Source organism: Rhipicephalus microplus, chromosome 3 (genome assembly GCF_043290135.1).
Source record: "Rhipicephalus microplus isolate Deutch F79 chromosome 3, USDA_Rmic, whole genome shotgun sequence".
Lineage (NCBI taxonomy): Eukaryota > Metazoa > Arthropoda > Arachnida > Ixodida > Ixodidae > Rhipicephalus > Rhipicephalus microplus.
Window position 1 is genome coordinate 149,623,365 of NC_134702.1, and position 26,498 is coordinate 149,649,862.

General features: G+C 43.6%; 1 long non-coding RNA gene across 1 annotated transcript in view; it reads right to left on the reverse strand.

The window, feature by feature from the left end:
* Positions 1 to 24: 24 nt before the first annotated feature.
* LOC142803394 (uncharacterized) overlaps positions 25 to 26,498 on the reverse strand; it is a 79,153-nt gene continuing 52,679 nt past the window's right edge. Inside the window, exons 2-3 of the long non-coding RNA XR_012894089.1 lie at positions 2,722 to 2,822; positions 25 to 173 (exon numbers count right to left, since the gene is read on the reverse strand). This is a non-coding gene — a long non-coding RNA (uncharacterized LOC142803394). The remainder of the gene's footprint in view (positions 174 to 2,721; positions 2,823 to 26,498) is intronic.

A 26,498-nucleotide genomic window follows, 5' to 3' on the forward strand; every position in this document is an offset into this window, starting at 1 on the left:
CTATAGATGACGCTACCCACCAGCATTTGTCGATGCCTGTCGTGTCGCACTTGGCTTTCTGCGTGGCTTGTAACTCGGAAGAGCGATGATCATAGCCACCCAAGGAAGCTCTTCCAGACACGGGCAAGCAGCTTGGGATAGACGATGTACGACTGTGCGACTCCGGCTTGAACCTGGTTAGAAAGATGACTGCGTGTATTTGATAGGAAGCTTTTTTGCACTAGTGAGATCATGAAATGAAGACATAAAAATAACCGTGAGTCAACTATTTGTTAAAACTATAATCATAAAGCAAAAAAACAATATAGCCAATGAACCACAGCAAGCATCGAGTTTACTTGTTAAGCGTTGTAATGATCGCATGAATGGATGTAGAAGTAGACAAAAACACAAGGCGGCAGTATTTTAAATCATTGCATCGCAAATAAATGCTTCGTGAGTAAGATGACAAGCGAAGGGCATGTACGTACTTTGTAGTGTAAGGTGTTGAGTTTACAATAAAACTTTGCACATTCAGTTTCTAGAATAATAGGTAGGATTGTAGTAAGAACTTTTGCTATAAATGACGCATTTTCGGCATTTACTGACCTGCTCTTCTTTTATGCGTAAACTTGGGCTCTTTGGAATGTCAGTTTGAATGACAAATAAGATATCTAAGTTTACCTTGTACCTCAGTCGATCGTAACCAGGTTGTATTCAAACAACACAGCGTATCTTGTACGATTTTGTGCTTTGCGTATGCGTTTGGACATGAGTCAGAAGTAAACGTTGCGCGTAGCAGTGCTCCTAATAGAAGATTATCCAGCGGGTAGACATAGAGAGAGACGCGCTGAGTTGTAATCCAACCTCGCATATGACACAGTCATGTGTCATATACAGCTTAATAATAGATAGGTTGACTGACTTTATTTTTAGTTCATTTTTCACCTATTTTTGGTGCTTATAAGTCTAATTTATCGGTTGTGCGAATTGCCTTGTTCACTTTCCGTTCTTTCGACATGCACGTCAAATTGAGGTACTATTTCATTCGCATAAAAAATTGCTCAGATACCTGCCTTGCTGTTGACAACTCAGTTATAGAGAATGAAATTCAACACCAAATGTTTTTAAGGAAGTTAACATCTTATATCACTGCAGGCTCCTTCTTCAGGGAGTTCATGTGTCTATTACAGTAGCACTCTCTCATTGTCAATCTTCGTGCCTTGTCGTCAAATAGAACTGCTTTAATAAGGCAGGTATATTGTCGTCACCAACGCTAGTAAGCTTAGATGGTTAGAACATATTCATAATGTGGTTGCTGAAACTAACAAATCCATAAGTCTCATAAGATGGCCACTATCATGATTATACGCTGAGACCCATCAGCTGACAAATAAGACATTTAAGGTTATCGGCAATATAGAATCCCCATCCAGCCTATTGTAACTTTTTGAGGTGCTTCATGCGGAGCAAAACCGTGAGGCTTGGTTTATTACCTGCCAGTACAACAGTCAGCTGAGTATTGTAAATATAAAATCGTCTTTGGAAAATAAACTATTACTGATTCAACGAAAAGTATTTAACATATGCATCTTTGAAAAGCTGTATTATAAGGGTCCGCACTTACCTCACACGCCTCTTCTTTTGCCAAACCACCCTTCAGGTGGCAGACACACTCAGTGTTCTAAAATTGACGGCTCTACAAAATCCTCCAATAGCTCTGTCTTGCCAGTAGCCATTGCGAAATACTCCCTGCCCTCTCTCTCCATTATTCTTAGTAGCGTTCTCTGCTGACATCGCTTTTGGTAGCAATGTGTTGGTAAAAAAATCTCGCTATACTTTCACTGCCATTTGTTTCTCGTTTAGCTGGCTAATTCATTTTTGTGCTAACTCATGCCAGGAGGGCAAATTATTCCTTTTAAGTTAGCCTATGCAACATAAAAGGATCCAAAAGATGGCACAAAACAGTATATTTTTCTCAGCGCAGATTTGCACCAGTTATTAAAGAATACTGAAACAAAAAGTTAAGAATGGTGACTCAAGTCTATCAAGTACAAGGAAATCAGCCACAATGTCAAGGCACGTCTCTATAACGCCGTGGTTTTTGTTTCTTTTTCAGTTGTGATGCACATCTGTGCTGTGCACTGCTGCCTCTTTTAGATGTAAAGTGCGAAATCATCATTGTTTTGTGCTGCTGTGTCACTTCGGTCCTTTTTTTGCTTCGTATAGAATTTCAAAGAACCAATACACGGGTCGCATGAGAGTGTTTTCAGAAGCGCTATAACCACTGGAACAGTATATCTTTTGTTTTATTTTTTCTTCGTGTGGTTTGAACAGCTCGGTCAGTGTAGCTTACGTAGGTGCTACCTATACTCTAAAGCATATGCAAATTACATAAATTTACTAAACCGATATTGCTTGATATTGGTCCTTGGTTCGCTAGTTTAAAGACGTTTTATGTAAAAGTACTCATTGGCTTTTATGTACTAATACTGCCACCAAGAGCTCTTGATGACTGGTGAATATGCACCGAAGAATAACGCTGCAACGTTTTAACAATGTTTGACGTTAAAACTCTGCAGAGCAAGACCCGCAGTCATTAACCTCTTCAGGGTTGCTCGTGTGCGAAAAGTGGTACACACTTTTTGTTGATGTCACTGGAGAAACTCCCCCGAAAATTGTTTTCATCTGATTCAAAGAAGAGTACTACATATGAGAAGAGAAATAATTCTGAGTATTTACTTGGAAATGGTGAAAATACCACTGGATGCATGTCGTCTAGCCGTGCCATCTTCCATTGTTTGGAACAGCCGTCCTTGTTTTGTGTATTCTGTTTGTGTGTCCTGCAAGTTTACAGAAAGTACACGAAGCAGAAAGGCCAACATAACTTACAAAGTTATTACTAAAAGAGAAAGCGTGATTGATCCCGCAAGTTTAGCTGCATGTGACATGCTAAAGGAATCAAACAAGAACATGATATTGCGCCTGAGAGAGGACAGAAAGTGCAAAGACCATTTGTTATATTTTATTCAGTATGCAGAATAACACATGCGTATGATGACTGGTGTAGGCAAAACATAACGGTAGCGTTATTTCATCTATATACCTTCTGTAGAGCTGCTGTTGAGTGCACTCCTTTTGAAGAACTTCAACGTTGGCTGACGCTTAGCGGTCACCATAAAAGTCCCCATTGATCGAAGGATCTGCCAACTCGCAACTTTTTAGAGTCCTTCGCGTATCAGAAAACGAATGTCAAGGGAAGTAACATAATGTGACAATAAATGTATCTAATCAGCAATATAACAAAGTATTTCAACTTAAGTAACAATTTCGGTCAGACTAATAATTTCTCTCTGATACGTCATATCAAACGCTTTACTATAACCTATGAATATGGCATCAACCTGACAAAAATTATTCAGAGCCAACACCTCTTCGTTAGTAAATCTATTTTACTAAGTAGTGGTAGCAAATTCAGAGTGGATGATAGTTACGTATGACATTCACATCATCGCAACCTAAAGTAGACTTATTTTGGTCGATACTTACCTGTGTACTCTAACGTGAGCTCTGACCTTACGCACGCCATAAGCTACTCTGTAAACACCAGAGTAGCCTGTAAGGTTATGATGTGCACACAGGTACCACTTGTACGAAAGGACGTCACTCCTCTTCCTTACGCTTCGTTAAAACCCTGTAAGTTCAGGCTAAACTGTCACTGACCCGCTGCTTAGCATCAAATCAATTCTCGCAAGGTGTGAAATTTTCCGAAATTTTCTTGATTCATCTTGGTTCTTTGACCGAAATATACTTTACGCTACCACAGTTGCTGGAAGCAAAAGAGGGAACAGTGTACACCAATTTGTATACTGTCCAGAGAAGTATAAACCCATATTTGATTGAAAGCATATCTGGAATCAAACAAGTACTCTTTGCATGTGCCACACTGCTATTTAGTATTAGCGGGGATTAGAAAAGAGGTGCGAAAATTCTACGTACACTTTTATATACACAGAAAACAAAGTTTGAAACCTTGTCCCACAGCACGAATATTTGACAGGATGAGTTTTATCAGGAGTCACTGAGAGGAACTTCGGTACTAAAGCGGCGTGGACGTTATATATAGGCACTGCATAGATAAAGATGGCCTGCATTAACACACAGAAAAGGCAGTGAGACAGAAAGATATTTATAATTGTCCAGTCCTCGGCACAGTTACAGTGCCGCGATGTTTTGACGTGCATTTATTATTATTATTGCTTTAGACCACTTTATTGCTGCAAGTTCACCGCAACTTTCATTCATGCCTCTCCCGACGATGTTAAATCAGTGTATGAGGTGTGACTCTCTCTGAAATATCAGAAACTCTGAAAGACAATATTTTTAAATGATTTTTCATGTACCTTACTAACCGATCAATGGTTTCAAAGGTGACATGTCTAACAGCTTCCACATACACAACTAAGAGCTCCTAAAGGCAGATTCTCATAGCAACTTGATATTCAATTTAAACGCAATTTTTTTTCTGTCGACACTAAGCGCAGCGCCTTCGATGTGAGACACCTCTTTGAAAATCTTTTGTGCCCGCACCACCTCCCAGGAGCACCGGGAGGCCGTCTCACACTCCAGAAAGCTTAGGAGAAAGATGTCAACCATCAGTCCCATTACAGCCCAAGCCACCAAGTAGTGACGGTCAGAAAAAGTTTTCGCGAAACGCGAGACCTTTCTTCAGCCACCCACCATCTAAACTAAAGGGAACACCATAAAAGCACACTGAAGGCGATGCTTCTAAAAAACAAACACTCACGACGCCACTCGAATAGCGCAATGACTCTTGGAAATTTCTCCACCCTGTTCTCCCTCCTCTGTCTCTTCCTTCTTTTTTTCACCTTCTCCTCGCTGTTTCGCCGTTCTTTCTAGTTCATTTTTCTCGCCCAAAATATCATAGTTTTGAAGCGAACAACATGTATGCTCATACCTGATGGTCAGACTTTGGCCGAAACCGTCGAAAGAAACGTTCCGTTCACTCTAAGTCGAAATTAGACAAAGTTGGACAAACTGCAGTCATTAAACTAACGAACGAACCGTTCGTCGAACAGAGACTAAATGCAGTGACAGTGCATGTCTCGCGCAAACGCCCGGCATTGAAAGGACCAACGCGAAGGGTAATGGCTCCGCGATCGCCTTCTCAGGCCCCAGAAACTCTCAAGTTCTCGCGATGGCCGTAGAAGGCGAAAAAATCGACTACGGCGAGTTTCGTGATGTGCGCGTATAGTGGAACTACTAAGTCCTCTTTAAGCGGTAGGATAAGATAGTGTGTATTTCCCTGTTAGGGGCGCTCAATGCGGCTAAAATATTTATTCCAGAATGTATGAGAACACCACTACCAGATTAATTACCACGTCGTTTTCCATAAAAATTGAGGAGAATATTTTTGTATTACATTTACTATTATTAGAAGAGCGGTGACTGTTTAAGCTTCAAGTATTGAGATTATCTTGATTCTTGAAAAGCAGCAGCCCATCGGCATCGATTGCGTTTATGTCAGTAAATTTGTTCTAATTGTGACCACGGTTGGGCGCGACTGTTTTTATCAATCGGAATTATGAAGCTCCATTTTATTTCAGCCTCGATATAATATTACGAGCTTGTGTGTCAGGTTTACGAGCCACTACAACGAAGCGAACGTGTCTACAGCCTTTTGAACCTTGGCAGCTGATGTGCTTCACTGACGTCCGGCTGCGCAGCTTCCAGCATGAAAATTCAACGCTGGCAAATCGCCCAAAGACTACCTACGAAAACGGAATAATCACGCACAGTGTAGGCGTGCTCGCTGGTGAGTGAAAATGCGCTGATTTACTCCTAAACATGGCCCCTTTCTCTTGCATGCGCTACAGTTTCTAACAATTCGTAATGTTTTCAACTTGTACAGCTGATGAGATGCACACCTCGTGAATGTTTGAGACTGTTTGCCAGGTTGCCACATTCGCTCTATCTATCTTTACTGCTAACCCTTGTAACACAGATCACATCATTACAGCATTAGTTTCACCTATTCCTGCTCTAAATGAGTCTGCTGCAGTGCATGCTCATTAACTTAATGCGTGGTAGAGTCAAGTGAACTTTTTGTACATACACGCATTCGTACGTTTCTCGTACGTTTACAATCCAGCATATACATTTGCACGAACCGTATAGCTTATACAGTTGGGCAAACAGCTAGCTTTTTTCCTCTGAAGAACGTCATTAAAACAAATTTATTAAAATGTCACACACAAGATAAATTCACAAAAATACCGATCAGATATGTCCACGTTACTTTTATTATACGCAATACGTGTCTTCATACACATTTTTTTTAGTCATGCATCGAAAGTCAATTGACACTTCTGTTGAGTAACAGCGACTGTTGTTTACCCTTACAACCCAAAGGGAGCCTCCAAGAAACTGCTCATATCAGTGTACACTTAGCTGCTTCTTCGTTGAACCTACCTCAAGTCAGCGGAGAATGTGTCATCTCTGAAAGAAAGCTTATGGGCCAAAATCCTCGCAAGGTATGGTTGAAAACACTTTATTTATTCAACCTATTTTGTTCAGTCATTTCTGTCTTACACTCCTTATGACTCTGTCTTTTTTTTCGTCTTTTCAGAAAACTGCACATATGAGAGACCATTGATTTCCAAGCTACCCACGTCCAGTCGTAAGAAGTTCAATAGTTGCCATAGTGACAACCCTATTCGCCACCAATATACCAGGCGGACAAACGAAAGCTTTATACTGAAACGCAGTGATAGTCTATGTTCAAGCTGTACGAATTAGGCTGCACAGATTGTTGTTGCCTGCTTTATAAATTACTGAGTTTATAGGAAATGCGCAGGATTCAAACTTCTTGGACAGTACATAGGATAGGGTGGACATAACGTGCTTCACTTTATGAGTCAAACTTTGCATAGAATGTCCCATACATCTGGGTAAAAAGTAGGCTTGTAGTAGTGTATATTAAGCAGAACTTCTTTTTCAGATTGAGTATGCATTACTGTGAATGTAAGGACAGCTGCATTAAAACGGTAGGTACAGCTACAGTAGTGCTGAACAAAGTTACTGATTCCACGTGCGTGTTGGGAGTGACACTCTCAAAGTTCTAAAAGAAGAAACTGCGCAAGAACTCATCCCTTCATTAGGCGAGACATGTATTGAAGAGTCGGCGACCATGGAGTCGAACCGTGAGAGTGAAATAACTTGAAGAATGAGGATGGGTGGATCACATTCGGCAAGAATTCTCAAATCATGAATGATAGTACATCACTAACCCTCAAGAGGAAGGTATATAACAGCTGCCTTTTACAAGTACTTACACACAGAGCAGAAACCTGGGGGCTTACAAGCAGGGTTCACATTAAATTGAGGACGACACAGCGACCAATAAAAAGGAAAATGGTAGGTTTAACTTTAAGAGACAAGAAGAAAGCATTGTGAGTCAGGAAACAAACCGGGGTTAAGGGTATCATAAATCAAATCAAGAAGAAGAAACGGACATGAGCCGGGCAAGTAGCACAGGCAGGGTAAGCGCTGGTCATTAGGGATAACTGGCTGAATTCGCAGAGAAGTCAAATGAACGAAGGCAAATTTCAAAGATAGGTGGGCCGATGAGATTAAAAAGTTCGCATGTATAACGTGGTGGCAGAAAGCGCAAGACGAAGTTGATTGGTGGATTATGGAAGAGGGCATCGCCTCGCAGTGGGTGTAATCAGGCTGATGATGGTGATACGCCATAAACAAGCACCGACATGCGCGCAAGCAGTAAGCCTAATGTTGAAACATATGTCAACATTTAGGTTCGAAAACATGTTTGTTCACATGACACTGTTACGTGATGAAATCGAAATAAAAATTAATCAGTAATTTGGATTCGCTTGCATTTCTTTCACTTCGACTCCATGACCATCATTCGTAGCTTGTCTAGGAGCTCTAGTTCAGAATCAGAAATCTCATCTGCTCAGAAATGCTGCTGTTCGGTTGTTTTCCACCTCTCCTAACTGAAGTTTAGTTTGATTTTTCCAAGTGTTGTGATCCTTCTGAACAGACTTCTGCGAGCAGCAACGAAAACAAGGGGCTTCCAGCTTTAATTCGTTGTTGTAGATACCAATGTGTTCATATTATCGGAGATTTGTACGTCAGCTGTAACTGTGTACCAGATTTTATGAAATTAAAACCTAATAATGCCCTTTCCGACTTGAAAAATGATATCCATCGTTTTCTAACTGGAGTAGGCTAATTACTTGAATTTTTTTCGGTTTTTGTGAAAGGGTTTGGAGGCACCACTGTGTTGTTTTTGCAATTGCATGCACTATTGGGCGTAATCACCTGTGCAACACTGTGCGAAAATAAATCGTTTCTTTCTTATTAGTAGCAGTCCCAAAACGCTCGTCCACTTGACGTTCTTTGGTGTTTAAGTTGGTCAGTAAGCATTTTTGGAACCGAGCTTGAACAAGCTTTGTGATGTCTGGGCATATCAGCTACAATTGTGCAAATTGTAGTGAGGCCGACAAGGGGAACTTTGTCTTACGAAACACTATCTGTTATTCGTCGACCTTTTGCAATATCCAGCCCACATGAACAATTCGGTTCGTCTGGATGCTTAGCGTGGCACTTTACTCTTTGTCGTACACGTTCGTTCAGCCATATCAGTAGTCGCAACTCAATGTTCTGACACATGTTTTAGTCGTCCCAGTGGGTCCATAAACAATACACAACTCCCCGTGAATTCGAAAAGCTAGGGATTATTTTGCATGCAAAAGTGTATATAGTGTGCATCTCACAGCAGGTGGGAACAACAATATTCACAAACAGTGTTGTCTGCATTCGCCGACAACGGGACGACTACTGAGCCAGAACAATCACTTCTGAACTTTTGTTGAGAAGTAGCTGACTGTGCTGTGCATATAACTCTTCAGTCTGACGTGAAAATATCGAAATATTAAGAAATGGCCCTTACTTTATGAATGACCATCGTAGAAAATTTCATTATACAGATTTACCTGAAATGATTCCTCAATGCTGTTTTTTCAACATGATTGCTGCTGTGGCTTCCAGCACGTCTCAGCTGTCTAGTGTTACTAGTGTTCCATATGTTCTTAATGTATACGTATATGTCTTGAGTAGTGTATTGTGAGTGCTGTCCACTGGTGCATAATTTCTTTTTTTTACAAATGAGTGTTTTTTTTGGAAAATAAAAACAAGCATCTATTATCTAGTGGGTCAGCTTATCAACACTGGGCGAGAAAGGGCAAGAGTAGCTCATTCTCTGAGTTTGTCATTCGTGAAACTTTCACAATAATGTTTGAATGTTTGACTCAGGCTTTCATTATTCGCCAACTGTTACACAAACAAAGTTTCTGTCACTGCAATAATTTTACCTCTTTTGAAACGTAAACTAGGTTTCTTTTTTAACATGATCCTGTAAATGATGTTTTGCCAGAATTGACGTGCTTAGCACTACTATAAGTTGACCAAGTTAATCGTAAAAAAATTGAATGCGTAGGCAAGACCACAGAAATTATGCACAATATCGAGAACAATGTTATATGCAGTGATTTCTAGCAGGACCGCGTCGGGTCATTTCATTGTATTCAACGTGATGGGCCACTCGCCAGTGTGGTGTCAAATAACAAATTACGGCTCAGGCTGATCGTACTGACACTGCACATCTTGAAGGCATCTGTGGTGAGAAAGACAACGGGCAGCCCGGTAGCATGTAGTGTGCAAGCGGTGTCCAGTGCAAATATTGTTGTCAGAATGAACAAGACAAGAGGGAAAGTTGCACAGTTTAAGTGGGTGATTTTATCAAACAGATAGTTATTACTTTGTTTTGTATGTATGGTTTATCTCTGTAAAAAACAGTGTTTCTTGTTTACATGTATACTGCTACACTCACGATTGTCAATAAACAACGTAAGCTTACTTGCTTGGCGTGTTTTTTTTTGCAAGTTGGGGCCTTTTGATCATCTGGTGACATAGCGAAAATATTTAAAGTAAAGTTAGGCTGCGCAGAGCACGAATACCACCCCGCAACAGCAACAAACGAACTCCCAAAACCTGCGGGCATGCACCGCTACCACCTGTACCCGCCACCAGAGCACCCGCAATATTGCCCCAACGCAATTGATATGATAGTCTTAGCAGCACGATCTATAGGTTGGATAAGTTAGTTCACAACGCCACCGCTACCCTTATTTTTGTTTCATTGTCAAAGGTACAGTTTCCTTTCTCTAAATGGTGGTACATAGGTGTTCTGTGGCCTTCTGTCAATGTTGCACTGCAATTCTCGGCGCGGTAGGCCATCATGAAAACAAGTTATATTGGTTACACGCCACAGTGAAAACAAAGCATTATGAATCGAATAGAAGATTTTATGTGAGGCAAGTAAAACACGTCAGTGTGCACAGCAAGTGCCCTCGCGTTTCCACCATACCTGGACGGGTGGGCCGAAACCAAGTGAATGTCTCCGCAAACACAGGCAATGCGGATAACTCGCTTCAATGTGCTGAACTGCGAATAACACTGACAACGCTAATAAAAGTAAGCTCTTCATCAGTGGTCATGTACCCCCGCACTCACTGGCCACATTTTCAAAACGATATATAAAAAGTACGCTTCTCGCGTCATCGGTTTCAAGCTGGCTACCTATGTGAGTGCCTCGCCGGCACACGCGAAGGAAACGTCGCATGAAGGTTAAGGTTAACGATGCTGTAGGTGACCGGTGGATCTAGCCCTGCATAATTCGCCGGCCATTACCTCGCCCGGTTTTCTCTTTGCTAATTGTTGCTAATGTCCTTTGTTTTTTAACTAAGCATGAGTAGGCTCTTAAAATAAATATCCTGCATAGTGCGACGTAAGCCTGCATACGACGGCGGCCTCTGTGCTATTCCGCGTGCAGTATTGTGCCGGTGCTCATCTCGCTGCACTAAACCCCAAACATAATTATCCCTTATCACCAGTCACATATCAGGTCTGTTGCATTCAAGAACTTCAAGAGAAGTCGCGACACCTGTTTCCTGAAGATCGAGTGACCACGCGAAAACACAATATCAGTCACGCTCTCACATGGCGAGCCTATGCGTTGCAGTGCCCCAAACAAACATTGCCTTTCCTTCTTAAGCTCACGACACTTAAGCAAATAGTGTTCTATATCACCGTTTTCCTTGCACTTCGGGCACAAGGGCGTCGCGGAGAGTCTTATCTTGTAGATCCATGCTGGTGCACGTGCTGATCCCGTTCGGATGCGATGGACAAGCAGGCTTCTTCCCTTGATAGCCCTTTTGTCACACATGGCTGGTGAGGCGTCAGCCATAACGAGTGAAAATACTTATTGACAGTTTTTCATAAAATACGCTGATTGTCTTTGGGACCCTTCTTTGTTGATGCAAGCTCCATAGCACTCCGGGCAAGTGTGACAGCTACCTCATTACCCGCCATACCCACATGGGATGGAATCCATTAAAACTTAATGGTTATACCAACGCCATGCAGGTCTTGAATGATTCGCAGTGATCTTTTAATGCATAGATCCAAATCCAATTCAAGTTTAGGCCACTGCAAAGCGAACTTACTGTTCGAAAAAAGCACGACTTGTTGCTGCCTACAAAACTTCAGTTTCTTCAGGGCTGCCTGAATTGCCAGGCTTTCACATGCTTTCGATGAAACAACGCACTTGAGTCGCGCTGCCCAGGATGCCTTTAGAGACGGGATCATAAACACTGCAGCGCTTGCTCCGCGCACTATGTCGACTGATCTATCAGTGAAAACATTCAAATGGTCGGCGTACTTTTCTTCAATATATTCAACTACAAAAGAACGTACTTGTGCTATGGGTGTGGAATGCTTGCTGTGCATTCGTGGACTCGTCACCTGACTGTCGACATCTTCTTGTGACGAAGGTGGGTCCTGTCGAAGTTGTCCTTGTTTAGGAAAAACAATAAGATGGTGAAGGTAGTTGAGGACCATGAGAGCTCACGAATCCGTGTGTCGCCGAAGGCGACTGAGTACTGCTCGTCCTGGGCTTTATTCGCCAAGTCGGCAAAGCAGTGCCAGCAGTCGTTGAGAGGCGAGAAGACATAATGGCGGAAGACGAGCTTCATGAAGCACCTGTATGCTCGCTGCAAAGTTTGGCACTTCAAAAGTGACTCTGAGGACTTCACGATGAAGCTTTTCCAGCCGCTCGTAAAATGACTCACTCGGAGAGATCAGAGGCAATTGGAAAACACACAATTGACAATTACTGTCACGTCTAAGGTTTGAAAGAAGTCTAAGGGTTGGAAGTTTTTGTGGACCGATAACCGTACTATTAACGCCAGAAAGTCGGAAGATACCCGTGTTTATCGCATATCGAGTCTGAAAGATCTATCAGTATTCAAGTAGGGAAATAATTACGTTCCGTGCTTGAAATAATAACTTCTTAATCATCATGGATAACCCTGTCTTTACTCTCAATTAGGCGAAAACTCTGCTTAAGAAAAAAGCAACCCACATTACCCCTATTGCATTTAAACATACGAAGTGTTCGTAAGCATCATGACGATCTCATCGCATTTTTTTGTGTTCTGGATTATGCCTGTTTTTTGTATGCCTATGTTAAACGTGGTTAACATCCCATGACGAACATTTATACGGTCTTTCTGGTTACACGCCTGAATATTCTCACCGCGAAGGTTATCGTAGTAGTGGTTCAGCCATTTTAGTAAAATCATCATTATCATATAAACGCCTTCGTCATCTTGTTTTTCATCACTGTCTGTGAATCAGTATGGTTAGAAGTTGACAGTAGTAGCCTGCAGCTTCCTTCTAAACGTAACAACAGAATTGCGTGCATCTGTCGTTCACGCTCATATTCATACATTGAGTTTTGTAAATAATTTGAGCAGTTATTGAACAAACTAGTTGATGAAAACAAAGATATGGTTATATGTGGTGATTTTAACATCAACATCATCGACCCTAACAACCAATCATGTTCCGAATATTTACGCACTCACCTTAACTGCCGTCTCTCATCCCTAATTTTTGTTCCAACTAGATGTCAGATAGGTGACCCCAATACTTCAATTGACCATCTGCTTTCTAGCTTTCCTGCAGATATTAGCGCCGCTGGAATAGGCGAATATGCCACAACAGACCATTACTCTACTCTTTTTTGCATAGGTCACTCATCACGCTTTCGGTCAGAAATATATGTAAGAACCATATCGACTGGACTAATGTGTTTGAAGAACAATGCGGCGTTAAAGCTTTTGAATGTTTTTTTGAAAAACTATCAGAATGCTCAATTTGGCACAAGTAAAACTTGGATCGCCAAGAAAGCCTTGGATCAGTGAATCTTTATTGTAATATATTAAAAGGAGAGATAATCTTCGTAAGAAGCTTAAAGCCCAGCCCTTTATTAATGCTTTGCAGTCGCGCTTTAATACGTAATCAATCATTCTAATGGCCATTTTAAAAGATGCCAAGCGATTGTACTAAGAAAATAGAATAAAAAGAAACGGAAGCGACACTAGACGTGAAACTTTATTTGGGTGGCTCCCCCAGCTTGATCTTCCCACCCTTCGACGATTGTTTACTCGGGGTGACAGCGCTGACATTGTCTTGTCTACTGCCCGTCACCAATTCATCCTGGAGTCCAGTGTGACTCCAAGGACTCTCATATACTTAAGTTGCTTAATTATTGCATCAAGAAATAATACTTTCATCCTTGTTTCTCGTCTTCGCATACCTGGAATTAGCATGAATTGAGACTTTTCAGCGAATTTTGTTAGTCCAATAGATTCAAGATAGGTTTGTGCGGAGAGTATAACTCTTTGGCCAATCATTTCTAATCGCTTGTGCTGATATCCAGACAGCCGGATGCATATGTCGTCGGCACAAATGGATATTTGTACTACGTTGCTCACAGTCTTGAGAGCATTAGGTGAACCAGCCATGGCCGCATTGAACATCATGTTAGACAGGACACTGCCCTGTGGCACTCCTCTGGTGATTTTTTTAGAGCTACTGAGCCCTGTCCCTAACTTCGCCTGCATGAAGCGATCACTAAGAAACGCCTGAACAAAGCGTGAAAAGTGCCCTGTTATTCCCATTGACGCAAGATCACAAACCAACGTACCTCTAAACACGTAGTCGTACGCTTTTTAAACGTCCAGGAATATTGACAGAATTGAAAAGCTCGTAGGTGTTCTATGTCACCAACCAAGTCCAAGATGTTGTCCTGTGCACTCAACCATTGCCGAAACACAGCCATACAAGCTGGAAGGGCCTTGTGATTCTCCATTCACCATGTCAGCTGAACACAAGCCAGCTTCTCCATCAGCTTCGCTGCTCACGAAGTTAGTGATACTGGTCTGTATGATTCCAGTTCTCTTCCGTCTTTACCTGGCTTCAGTACTGGCATGACCCAGGCCATTTTCTATGCTTGAAGAATGTTTCCCGACTCCCAAACATAGTTCAAATGCATCAGAAGCCTTCTGTTTACTTCTGCAGGTAGATTTGAGATTATTTGGTTTGTAATTCTGTCAGGTTCAGAAGCACAGCGTCAACGGAGACGTAAGCTCCCGTAGCAGGAAAGGTGCGTCCATGCGAGGTATAGAATGAGGCAGAAGTGGGTAAGGTGGTTCACTTCCTCCTCCACTTACATGCACGTCAGCAAACTCTTTGGCTAGAGACGGCATTGATGTATTCTTGAATAACGCGAGGGCAATAAATGGTCTCCAAGGCTCGGGCGTGATTCCGACACTATTTACTACTCGTCATATCCTTCAAAGTGGAGTAAACATACTTAAACTCTCATAAAATGTTGCCCATTGTTTCCTCTGAAATTTGTTGCTGTGTCGCCGTATTACTACAATAAGTCTGTTGAACTGAGTTTTGCTAGCAGGTTCACCACCTCTTCGCATAAGCCTTTTCTCTACCCTTCTTCTAGCTGCACACAAATTACGGAGATTTAAGTTCGGGGCTGGGAAATGCACAGGTAGCTTAAATATAGTGGTTGCTACCGCTTTTTTCGCCAGCATATTGTGAAACATAACCCCTGATTGGTGATCTAGATGCTCTCCGGAGCAATACCAATCGGCTGCTTTGCAGGAATAAGCTACCATCAATTGGTAGCCAGCAACATTAATATATATGGGGAAATTATCACTGCCCATTCTGTCCGGAGCTGTGCAACACGTGTGCTGAACGTCACTTGTATGCAACGTCAAATCAATAATACTTGTACAAGCTGGGGGCCCAAAAGGATGTTACACTACCATCATTCGCAATGCATAAGTCTAGCTGATGAATAGCATTTTCCAGACAACGTCCACGTGCATCCGAACTCTCGTTCCCCAATGAACTCTGATCCCCCAATGCGCATCACATGGAATTGTTTCCATGTGATGCGCATTAAAATCACCAAAAATCGTGTGTGGAGTTGGGCAACCATGACACACATCTCCAAAACCTTTTCGATGGAAATTTTCTTGTGAGGTGACGCATGCACCAATGCAATGCTGACTTTGCGGTTTCCTATCTGTACCCAGATCGCACAAACTTCTGTAACATCTGTGCACAAGTCCGCCACATTGAGTGCTACGTGTGGTGTATCTGTTCGTATATACACAGCAGCGCTTCCAATAGGAAAAGTCATCATGGCGGGGTTCTTATGAGTGACGGATCCAGTAATTGATCTTTGTTCGTTAATCTGACTACCGAAAGAGGCAAGATCGGAATTTGATATCCTCTCAAAAACAGGTGTAGTTCATTAATGCGAACAACAATACCGGCACAATTCCACTGCATTATGAATGGCACTTTTCGGCAATTTAACGTCTACTGAGGCTTGGCCTTTGGAATGCTACTGCTGGTTGTTCCCGAAAAAACCAAGCTGCACTGATTCTAGAGCCAGCACGACCTGCAGCATGGTCTTCGAGTACCTGAGGTTATTGTCGCTACGTGAGAACTTAGAGCGGCAAACAGAACACGAACAACCTCCGCAGTGTCGCAGAGAGAGAGAGAGAGCTCTTAATTGAAAAGCAGAGACTTTTGCCGGCGTGTGCATGTCACTGACTTGCTACTCTGCGTAAGGAAGGTAATTAGGGACTGAAAGGCAAGAAGAGAGAGAGAAAAGGTATTGAGAAATAAAATGAAAAGAAGAAAAAGTAAATATACAGACATTTTTTTTTCTCTCGGGCGGAGACGTGTGCTGACAGCACGACTTTAGTTTTCAAGGTGCCCCTACAGTTTGTCTAGCTGACCAAATTTTCAAAATACGTGAATGAAAGTTTCATCGCTTGGCTCTGTTGCATGAAGCTGTGGAAAGGGCCCAGGACACAACGAACTGATAAAGTTTTTTGGGTTAACAGATGCATGCAGTGCTCATAGAGCGCACGCTCAACGGCATACGCTCAGCACTTAAACAACATAGGTTTTACAGTTTATATGGAGGCACAGTTATTGCAGTATGGACTGTCTACTTGACCGAAGTGATACCGCGACTTGTTTCCATAAGCACTGTTCAGCCGGAGATGGTGGTAGAGAGTTTCCAGGTGTCGAAGAATTCAGGATGGGAGTCTAGTCCTTAGATGTGGGTCGATAGAGTGGAGGAAAGCATAATGATGTGTCGGGAGGTTCCATAGCCTCTTGTTTTCTCCGGAAGCAAGCCGCTTAGCTAGCTGCGAAGCATCTGATTTAGTGAAATAGGTTCACCTGTAATTTTGCTTTTGAAGTCCTTTGCAGGCCGCATTGCGATATACTGGCTTTATCATTGGCCAGTATATCGCAATGAGCAGCTACCCATTGAAATGCGATAGCCTGAACCGTGATAATAGCCAAGTGGTGTAAGGATGCTATATCAAAATAAATCAGGTGAAAATTTGTTTTCTTTAAGAGGCTGAATAATATTTGTAGAGCTCCCTTAGAGTCGGTGAAGATCACCCATCGGTTCGGCGTTTGACGAATGATCTAGAGGACTGCCTTTTTTTTATTTCTATGAAGTTCTGCTGTCATTCATGATGTCCTGAGATGTAGCCAATAGGATAGACTTTGTCCTGTAGAGGGAACATAGGGGCCCTTTGACGAGATCTCCTGAGTAGTTGAGACGTCATATAAATATGAGAATGCTGAGTTTAATGCTGGGCTAAGTAGACGAGAGTAGTCTACAGCAGTGCGGTCTGTGCAATACGTCTTTTTGCTTCGTCAATTCCTGGGACGCACTGTTTAATATCAAGAGGTGAAAGCATCCACGGAGGAAATCTTGGAGGCATCAGCTTCTTCGGCTGTCTAAGTGTCGCGGATATTTTACTCATGTTTCTTCGTCTTCTGCTTGAATTCTTGTTTCAGTACTCTGGCATAGGTAACTTGCATAGAAAAGTTATGAGTAGGCTCAGTTGGCATGGTTCCTTGGTTTGCTTGACTCGCATTGCCCGGTGTTTTCAAGAAGCAATCTTCTGATTGCACCTCACGTACAATTTTTGGACTAGTTGTTATTCTGTCTTTCATCAGTGGAAAATCCTCAGGTGATTGAGCAACTGACCGGGCAGTAGTTAGTTTAGTTGATTTAGGCTCCATAAGAAAGGCTTTTCGTTTATGCGGCGCACTCACTCGAAATGGGCACCCACTATAACTGGCCAGATGGTCCCTATCGCAGTTCGCGCATTTAGAGTCTGCTTTGCAAATTTTAAAGTCATGTGGACCTCCACAGCGCTTGTATCGAAGCTCTCCTTTGCATAATTGCCACGCGACCAAAAACGTTGTCATTTAAAGCCCCTCGGTGGTGGCTCTGTGTATTCAGCGGTTTCATGTCGAGTGCAGCCAAGGTTAATAGTCAGAGGTCACTCGGTGTTTGGAGTAAACGCAAGTACCACCGCGTCCGTGGGTCTAACTTTCCACTAATTCGTAGAAAACTCTTCTCTTCTAACAATTCTCCTGACGTGAAATATGCCTTGGGGTTTCATGTATCCGAGAAAATCCGCTTCTGTGTATCATTTCGAAATACCTTGGATCAAGCAGGGGTTTCGCAGGTAAGCATTAGGAAGACGAGCACTAACTGCTACACCACGCAGCTTGCCACACCTGAAAAGCGCTTTCACTTGCTACTCAGCTACTGATAGCAGTAGCGAACTTTGAGCAGTGAAATAACTCCTAACTGGCTCAGCGTCAATGACTGATTTCTCCGCAGAATGCAAAGCAATAGGGTTCACCTGTCTTAAGTCTTTTTCGCTCTCTGCAGGTCATATAATCACCGGAATACCCACAGCTTGGCTTTTGCGGTGGCTTACCATATTGAAGTTGTCGTCTTCTATGTGCGACCAATCGACTACCTTCTCGTCGGGTCCCACTATTGTGAATGCATCGTCAAGAGTTATAGGTTCATTGGCGTCGCCGAAGTTACGTTCGCCAGCTCCTTGGTCTGGTCGTTTTGATGGCGTATGGGATGAATCAGACATCTGTCCTGGTCACTAGCATAGCCGGCCATGGTTGAAGTCCCGGAATCGCACCCTTCTTCCAGTCAACTCTTCTTTCCCGTCGCCAATTCTCGGAGAGGGCCCGGTAAGGGCTAAATTTTCTTGATGCCGCAGACGTCTTCAGGAGAATGACGGGAAATAACACAAAACAAAGAAAAATAGAAGATCGAGGCTAGGTTTTGCTGCACTTTCAACATTGTCGTCTTCCTCTCTCGCATACAATTTCTTTCACAGAAAATATTTTCTCCTGCACTACAGCTCAGATAAACTTACATCATTTTTTCTATGCAACAATTGTTGTCAAACATCAAGTGTGAACGCGATCGCAGATACGATGAATCATGTGGCCGGCGGTACACAGCGAACTACTTACCGGAACGATGGAAGAACCGTGCCTGCGAACGGTCTCGTCGCTGTAGTTAGACCGATATCTTCATCACTCCGTAAGATACCGCGAACATTGGGCACCTATACCTATTGTTCATTTGTGACTATAAAATAACGATGACGAAAATTCCACGTGAGACGCGTGTTGCGATCTCCCGTGGCCGTTTAGCCGTACTCCTCGAAGGCCTAGCGACGCCATCGGCAAGCCGACCCGGTATGACATCGGTGGGGCACCTGGCTGCTTCACCGGCTTTCCTGCAAGAACGAAGCTGGTATGTTTGTGTTTGCAAGCTCGTGCACCAGCACTGTGAGCGCTCGTTCAGGCGACATGATCGAATGCCAGTTGATAATTTGTACTAGAGGGATGTTGAAGATTAGATGGATCTATATTGAAAGATTGGTGCGCTGTTAGTGCTGAAAATTAGCCCATGTAAATTTTCATGTTACGGTGTCAATGCTTATTGTGTTTAAGCCAAATAAAATTCGCCCACAGGCACTACATGGTAGGTCAAAATACTGTACTATATATATAAATATATATATGAGATCTAACAGACAATAATGCCAAGGAATGTATAAGGAAAGTATTGGAACAAATCGAATGTAAATAAGAAGAAAGAAAGGTGAGCGAAGAAATAACCAGCCGTGAGCAGGAATCGAACCTACGACCTTTGAATAACGCGTTAGATGCTCTAACCACTGAGCTATCACAGCGGCCTTTCCTCCAGCCACTTTTTTGGGTTTATATGTAAGTTTAGAAGTGGGAGTGTCAGTCAGCGCGATCTGTAGGCCAAGCGGCGAGTGTGAGACACCCTTTTATGCGCCTGTGTGGCGTCACGTAGCACGTGAACTTATTACGAGCGGGCAGCTGACCAATCGTTCCTCATGATGATGATGATGATGTTTGATGTTTTATGGCGCAAGGGCCATTTCACGGCCAAAGAGCGCCAGTTCATCTTACTAAAAATATGGACAATGATTGTGATAAGCGGCTGTATAATGGACATAAAATTCCTCGCAGTAAGGCGGGTAAAAACATACAAGTAATAAAATCATGACCATGCCGTGAAAGGTGTGTGTGGTGTGAATAGATGACAAAAGTTGGTGATAATAAAAGACGATGGTGGATATGTATGACATTAGCACAAGTGCCTCACTCGTTCATACCCTTGCGTCCAAGGGCCGTGAGGCATGTGCTTTCTTGTGTAGCCACCGCAGCAAAAACCTCTCTGGAGAGGTCATGCTACGGTATGCCCGGGTATATGACATGAAAGCTATGAATTTCTTTTAAAAACGCTAACAATGATTTATGACTAAAAAGCGGTTCCCTACCGACAAAAATTGCAGGGTGTAAAGGTATATGTTGTCGATAGGGTAATGGAAAGTGTTGTTTTCTTACAGTGTCCAATTGTTTGCACTGAATTAAAATGTGAAGGACTGTCAATGCTTCACCACATCTGTCACACAATGGTGGATCGCCACCGAACAAAAGGTGTGTGTGTGTCGTGTATGTGTGTCCTATCCTGAGTCTCGTTAGTATTACCTCTGTATGACGCGATTTCGATACAGGCAGCCAATGACCAAGTTGTGGCTTAATAACGTGTAGTTTGTTTTGTGTGTGTGTATCCCACTTGCTCTGCCAGTAGTCCCGGAGGTTTCGTTTGAGAGACGGCTTAAGATCAAGGGCAGGGATTGATATGGATGTAAAGGCGGTGCTCTCATGGACGGATGCAGCGAGCTGATCCGCCCTCACGTTGCCTTGAATTTCACGGTGCCCTGGCACCCAGCACACTACAACATGTTGTTTGAGTGTGTAGAGTGTGCACAAAATGGAGTAAAGTGAGACAAGGACCGGGTTTTTTTGTTTTTTAAGACTGTGCAGAGCCGTTACCACACTGAGAGAGTCTGTACAAATTACTGCTTTTTGTATTTGTAATTGTTTGATGTGTTTAGCTGCCACAAGTATCGCGTAAGCTTCCGCTGTGAAGATACTTGTGCGAGGATGTAGAGGGCCAGCATCCGAAAATGAAGGGCCGACAGCAGCGTAGGACACAGAGGAGTTAGTCTTGGAGGCATCTGTGAAGAACTCAGGACGTGTGTATTTGTGTTGAAGTTCCAAAAGGTATGTTCGGATATGGGCAATAGGTGCATGTTTTGTAACTTATAGAAAAGACACATCGCAGTCTATAGTCTGCCATTGCCACGGTGGCGGGTATGCTACAGGAGCCATTAAACTGTGTTCTAGTGAGACTCCAGTTTCCTCAGCTAGACTCTTCAGGCGAACTGAGAAGGGCTGCCTCATCGAAGGCTTGTTTTGAAACAGAGTTGAGCTCGACAAATCATTAAATGTAGAGTATGAGGGGTGCTCCTTGTCTGCTTTCACCTCAAGGAAATAAACAAAGGACATGTAAGTTCTCTGCAGATGAAGCGACCAATCATTTGACTCAGCATAAAGGCTTTCTACGGGGCTGGTGCGAAAAGCACCCGTAGAAAGGCGGATGCCTAAATGGTGCACGGGGTCCAGCATTTTCAAGGCACTTTGAGTAGCAGACTGATAGGCAACGGCCCCATAATCTAAGCGGGTGCGAATGAGGCTTCTATAGAGGTTCCTGCGGCATTGCCTATCAATACCCCACCTAGTACGTGACAACACTTTTAAAATATTCATGGCTTTTAAACATTTTTTTAGATACTTAATGTGCGCCACGAAGGTCAACTTGTTGTCCAAGATTATTCCTAAGAATTTATGCTCTGTATTAACAGACAGACGTTGACCGTTCAGTTCAATGTCGGGTTCTGAGTGCATGCCTCTCTTTCTGGAGAACAGGACACACGTGCTTTTTTGTGGGTTCAGTCGGAATCCGTTTTCCTCTGCCCATTTGGAGAGCTTGTTTAAACCTAACTTAACCTGCCGCTCACACATTGCCAGATTGCAAGACCTAAAGCCAAGCTGGACGTCTTCGACATATGTACAATAAAACATATTGCGAGGGATGGTCAAGCGCAAGGAATTCATTTTTATGAGAAAAAGTGTGCAGCTAAGTACACCACCTTTTGGCACGCCTGTTTCCTGGACAAATGTTTGGGAAAGAACCGTGCCAACTCGGACACGGAATGTCCGGTTTGACAGGTAACTTTTGATTATGTGAAACATTCTTCCGCGCACGCCAAGGTGGGATAGGTCTCTTAGAATTCCAAAACGCCATGTTGTATCATAAGCCTTTTCGATATCGAGGAATACAGAGAGAAAATATTGTTTATGGACGAAGGCGTCTCTGATCTGTGCCTCGATACGAACAAGGTGGTCTGTCGTAGATCTACTCTCTCGAAACCCGCACTGAAATGGGTCGAGCAAATTGTTTGTTTCAAGAAAGTGTACAAGTCGGCCGTTTATCATTTTTTCGAAGACTTTGCACAAGCAGCTTGTAAGTGCAATCGGCCTGTAACTCGAAGCTAAAGAAGGGTCCTTGCCCTCTTTCAAAATGGGAATAACAATCGCCTCTTTCCAGGAGGTAGGAATAGTGCCAGAAGACCAAATAGCATTGTACTAGCAAAGTAAGGTTTTTCGGGTTTCGTTTGGTAGGTTTTTTAACATTTCATACATCACACGGTCTGAACCTGGGGCGGAAGTACTGCAGGAGTTTAGAGATGTTTGGAGCTCAGCTAGACTGAAAGCTTGGTTATATGCCTCGTATCTAGTAAATTTGTGTTCGAGTTTCTGCTTTTCTATTCTTGTTCTGTATTTTTGGAAAGTGTCAGTATAGTGGCACGAGCTGGATACCTGTTCGAAGTGTGCACCGAGGAAGTTTGCCTGATCTTCCAAGGTATCACCCTGAGTGTTTACGAGGGGAAGTGTGTGTACTTGTTTTCCTGCTATCCTACTGACCATGTTCCAGACTTTAGCCTCCTGTGTGTATGAATTAACCTCTGATAAAACCTTCTGCCAGCTTTCTCTTCTGGCCTGCCGACGCGTTCTCCTGCCTTGAGACTTTATTTTCTTGAAGGTTTCAATATTTTCGGCTGTCGGTGAGTTCCGAAGCAGCCTCCAAGCTCTGTTTTGCTGTTTGCGCGCGTTTCGGCATTCAGAGTTCCACCAAGGCACACGTCGTTTTCCAGGGTGTACATTTGTTTGTGGGATGCATTTTGTTGCAGCATCAATCAAAAAAGCTGTGAAGTAGTCGACAGCAACATCAATGCTTAAAGTACATATGTCACTCCAATCTATACGAGCGATGGTATGAAACCGTTCCCAGTCGGCTCTGTTTATGAGCCATTTGGGAACACGGGGTGTACACTCAGTTGCTGTAGTTGTGCTCAAAACTACGGGAAAGTGGTCACTTCCGTACAGATTACTGACGACTTTCCACTGGAGTAGAGGCACAAGAGATGGAGACACTATGCTTAGGTCTATGGAGGAGTAGGTGTTGCGTGCGAGATTATAATAGGTTGGTTCTTTTCTATTTAGGAGACATGCGTTCGACGTGAGAAGGAATTGTTCAATCAGTGGACCTCGCGCGTCGCAACGGGAGTCTCCCCATAGCCTGCTATGCGCATTGAAGTCTCCAAGGAGAACATAAGGCTCCGGGAGTTCATCAATTAAAGAGTGTAAATCACGTTTTTGCAGCTGATAGCTAGGAGGGATGCAAATAGTGCAGATTGTGATTAGTTTATCAAAAAGAACCGCTCGAACAGCCACTGCCTCAAGGGATGTTTGGAGTTGTAAGTGTGTGCATGCAATTCCTTGATTCACTATGATGGCAACCCCTCCGGATGATGTCATGGCATCATCACGGTCCTTTCGAAAAATAACGTATTTGCGAAGAAAAGTTGTGTGTTTTGAATTAAGGTGTGTTTCTTGTACACACAGCACTTTTGGTGAGTGTTCGTGTAGGAGTTCTTGGATGTCGTCAAGGTTTCTGAGAAGGCCCCTGACGTTCCATTGTATAATTTGAGTGTTCATGGTGAATGTAAAATAATGCTGTGTGTACGAAAAGCGAGTGGCTGTTTATACGGGGAGTTTGAGTTCACTTAACCGGGCCGTCACCAGGCCCTGTTATTTGCTTTTTTGTTTTCTTGGCGCGCTCCAAGGAGCCACGCCGCTCTTTCGGCACCAAGGGTGCCGACGTATCCATTGCCTCCTCGGAGGCACTGGATGCCCACGCGTGCGGGCTGTTAATTTGGATTTTGGGCCTCGTCTGGTGAGGGGAGGCCTTGAGACCCGAAGACTCTGGAGTCTCCGGTCTCTGTTTGGGAGTAGGCGGTGTAGCCTGGGCTACAGCCGCCTTAGGGGCAGGTGCCGCAGCCGACGACTCGCTCTGCGCAGGCCGAAGGGGTGGCGAGGGCCGGTGCGGCGTTGCCCCCTGACGCGCCGCATCAGCATATGTTGCGCCGTAAAATGGCGACACTCTTCGTCTTGCTTCCTTAAATGTAATGTTCTCCTTCACCTTCAATGTAATTATTTCTTTTTCTTTTTTCCAGTATGTACAGGAGCGTGAATATGCGGCATGGTTTCCTTCACAGTTTACACAGTGTGGCGGTTGTTTGCAGTTCTCAGACACGTGGCCTAGGACTCCACATTGTGCGCAAGTCTGGCGACCACGACAGGTTTTAGAGCCATGGCCATACCTCTGGCATTGGAAGCAACGACGGGGGTTTGGTATGTACGGCCTGATAGATGTCTTCGTGTACCCTGTTTGAATAGATTCCGGAAGTTTACTGGATGCAAACGTGAGTATTAAGTGTTTCGTCGGTGTTTCCTTATTGTCTCTTCTGATGATGATTCTCTGTACATTAGTGACATTTTGGCTCTTCCACCCCTCCAAAAGTTCAGTCTCAGACAAGTCAATTAAGTCCATGTCAGATACCACTCCGCGAGTTGTGTTCATTGACCTATGTGGTGTTATAGTTATTGGTATGCCACTGAAATCTGAAAGACGGTCTAGCTTTTCAAATTGTTCTTTGTCGCGGATTTCGAGGAGAAGGTCTCCACTAGCCATTTCGGTTACCTTGTATCCTGTGCCAAGAGTTTCGGTGAGACACCTAGAAACTAGGAAAGGAGAGACGGTCCTGGCTTGCTTTTCAGTTTTTTCACAATGGATAACATGAAAGTGAGGATATGTTTCTTTTGGCTGGTTGAAAAAATTTATAGCATCGGTGCGTACCCGCTTTAAGCCGGTACGATCAGACATTAGGGGTAATGCTCCATGCATGCCTTTCTTATGTTTGTTCAGCAGCGTTGGCGGCCACCTACCACGGAGCCCAACGAGGGTACGCTACTAGTTTACAGATGCTGAAAACTGCAGACGCCAGCCGTACAACGCCACTATAACCCAATGCGCCTAGACCTAGGTAGGCTATTTGCACAGGGTTAACCCTTGCCGCCAGGAAAATTGGAAGTAAACAGAAGAGAGAAGTAGACAGGAAAGCTAAAAAAGTAAGAAAGACGAAGATGTAGGGAGAGAGAGATAGGAAAAGGCGACTGCCGATTTCCCCTGGGTGGGTCAGCCCAGGGGTGCCGTCTACGTGAAGCCGGGGTCAAAGAGGTGTGTTGCCTCTGCCGGGGGGCCTTAAAGGTCCAATCACCCAGCGTCGGCTCAACCCCCGGGATCCCCTTTTCCCCGGACACGGCAAAGCCACGCACGGCTAGGCGTGGGAGGGAGTAGAAACTCCCCCGTTAGCTCGGGTCCGTGGTGTCGCTACACACCAAACGCCTACTTGCGCAGGCGCCCCTGCGGGGGACCAATCGTCCCTCGTGTACATCCTAATGACACCACGTCTGCCAGTACGAGACCTTCGTTAATGAATAAGGAAAATAGGTGTATACCTAAGGGCTCGTTTTTACCTGTTTCGACACAATAATAATGAGATCTAACAGACAATAATGCAAAGGAATGTATAGGAGAAGTTATTGGAACAAATGGAATATAAATAAGAAGAAAGAAAACTGGGTAAAAAAATAACCAGCCGTGAGCAGAAATCGAACTGACGACCTTCGAATAACGCGTTCGATGCTCTAACCACTGAGCTATCACAGCGGCTTGCTCTGTAACAGAAGAGAGCAGACTGTGGCTGCTGTGGTCGATGTCAATGCGTCAGTTTCCGTATAACAATTTAAATAATCCACGCCCACTATAATATATCAGTGGCCGGCTGTCGTCTTAGGAAAAACTACATGCTAGTTGATGACGACATTTTCCAAAGTGGATGTCGGTGGTAAGAAAGACTGCAAATTACTAGCCGGAGCAGTGGTGAATTGCTTGTGGCGCTGACATTTAGCTCAGCTATCGACGTACTGTTTTGTGGTCTTCTAGAGCTTCAGCCAGTGAAACTTCTTATGCAGTCGATGTAGCGTACGTGTGAAACCGAGATTACTGGATGTTATGTCATCGTGCACAGAACGAAGGACGACCTGGTGCAGGCTTTTCAGCACCACTAGAAGCAACGGGAGGGTGTCAGGTGAGTTTCTCTTGTACAAAAAGCCAGTTGAAATTGCGAAACGCTTGTCAACGGAGTTATGTGCAGCTTTGAGCAAGGGTTTCAGGATAGAGCCGCGTTGTTGCTTACGTTTCAAGCTGCTGGTATCTGGGAAGTCGGACGAGACAGAAACTAAGTGGTCTTAAATGTCATCGTCGTCAGCATTGG